Source organism: Crocuta crocuta, unplaced genomic scaffold (assembly GCF_008692635.1).
Source record: "Crocuta crocuta isolate KB4526 unplaced genomic scaffold, BGI_CrCroc_1.0 scaffold709, whole genome shotgun sequence".
Taxonomy (NCBI): domain Eukaryota; kingdom Metazoa; phylum Chordata; class Mammalia; order Carnivora; family Hyaenidae; genus Crocuta; species Crocuta crocuta.
Genome location: NW_027530619.1, coordinates 2,255,847 through 2,258,236, shown reverse-complemented (window position 1 = coordinate 2,258,236; position 2,390 = coordinate 2,255,847).

Sequence of the window (2,390 nt, the reverse complement as noted above, 5' to 3'; positions counted from 1 at the left end):
ATATCTGATCTCCCTCAACATTTGATTAGGTTTTTCATCCATCCTCCTCCACCAGGTGATGTTTGACACCCTAGTCGATCTTCAGCAAAAATCCTATTACATCAGCTTAGCCAGATATCCTACCTACACTTGATGTCTCTTAGTAATTTTTTACAAACTGATCCCCTTCTCATTGCTTAGGTATAAATGCCTATTTGCTCATGCTGTATTCAGTTGAGCTCATTCTCTCTCCCCTACTATAAAATCCCATTACAGTAACCCTTATACCTATCATGATGATCCTGAATAAAATCTGCTTTATCATCTTTAATGAGCTTCACTAAATTTTTTCTCTTTAACATTATCTATAGGGAAATAATTTAAGCATAGTTATGATTTCCTTTAGAAAATTCACCAAAGAATTAACCTTTAGAACAATCATTTGGGGAGGAGGTATTTAATGCTGAAATGTAGATTGATTTTGAGGATGCTTAGAATGCAACAAGTTTGATTTATTTATTGAAAAAAATATTGAAATGCATCACCATTTGTATTAAAATCTAAATAAGCTTGCCCAAGTAGAGGATCTTCCTGCATCTCATAAGAAGTTCACAGGAATTTTCATGGGCAGAATCATTACTTTTTCAGAGAACATAACTTTGCACATTTTAAATTCTCCCTGGAAAATGATTGACTGATGTCCCAGTGTTCTCTGTCACATAGTAGACAAAGAGCTGGAAATCATCAGCTACCTGACTGAACTGTAAAACGGATTTATTATGTCTACTGAGAAGTACCTTATTTTCACAGCAAGTCTGTAGATCTAGCAGGATGAGTTAATGACAAAATGAGATCAATGTATAAACTTTACAGATGAGTTTACATTTTAATACCCACTGAAATGCTGGTAATTGCCATCCTAATATAATCGTTTAGATTTTGTTGAATTGCACTTTTTAAAATACCAAATAATTTTTAAAAGATTGATCTTTATAAATGTTCTTAATTTAGTTGCCTTCATGGGTAGTTAGTTGATAAGATATCCTTCCAAATCCAATGAACCACACTTCCTGTATTTACATCCTTGGATAGATCCTTCACTATTTAAACTTGGGCAGGCTCTGATGTAAGCAATGTAGTGCAGTAAAGATGGGTTGATATTTCTGATTATAAGATCATAAGAACCCCAGTTGCTTCTGCATTAGTCTCTTGAAGACTTTACTTTGGGGAAAGCAGGTCACAAAGGAAGACATCTAACTACTTAGGGATGCCCTTTATGAGAAAGCCAACATGGACGGTCTTCAAGAGGAGAAAAATGCTTCCTCATTTTCTTACTGCCATATAAGTTATAATTTCACATTCAGTGTAAAAATTTTGACATAACATTCAAGTTTATTATCAACTTCAAGTGATAAGAAATTTATAATCTCTTATAGCCATCTATGCTGTAATTTTATTCATCATCCGTCCAAGCCTACAAGTCTAAAACTGCTATTCACCATTTAGAACTTTGTATAAAACTGAATAAAGAAGTAGAATACTTGTATTTAAGTGAAGATCAACAAAATTGGGATTTGAAATTATTTGGGCTATTTCTTTTTTTTTTCCCAAATGTGCTATGGAATTCCAAAAGCTTCAAATAATTAGATAGTAAGTATACGACTGAAGAAACAAATGAAAAGGATATATATTTATAGACATAACTGAAAAAGGAAGAAATGCAGTAAAGGAATTACATCTTTCTTGACGTTTGAAACATTCACAGGTATATCAGAAATCTGTTAATAGTTTAGTTGATTTCAACATCTTGATATAATTTAAGAACACACAAAGGTACTGTGTATTTATACATGTATACTTATTCATGTATATATTATGTATGTTAACATATATTTAAATATATGAATTATGTACAAGAAGGCTAAATCAGTCTTTAATAAATAAGAATGATGAAAAATATCAAAAGTAAATCTGAAAAATTCTGTTTAAATATGATAGACATTACTAAGAATGATATATATATCTCAATAGATAGAAATATTTATAAAACATTGGAAATAATCATTAAATGCTATACTTTTATGAAAGAAATGCATATTGAAAAAATTTAATTTGGCCTGTTGGGGATTTTCATTTTTCTCTGCTTATTTCAAGCCTAAATATGAGCTTTCTGGCATGCAACAGAAACAACAGAAGGGGATCAAGTAAAGATTAGGTCATTCTTAGCCATCATGTTCTGAATTCCTTTTTTGTTTCAGTGCCATCACTGAATTCTCTTTTTGATTTGTTTCTTATTCTAAATTGTCTCTGTATTTTTACTGAGTGAATTTTCAGCTCTGCATTATCAACTTAATAAAAAAAGATTATAGATTCAATTTGTATATATATCTGCTCAAGTTCTCTCACATAAA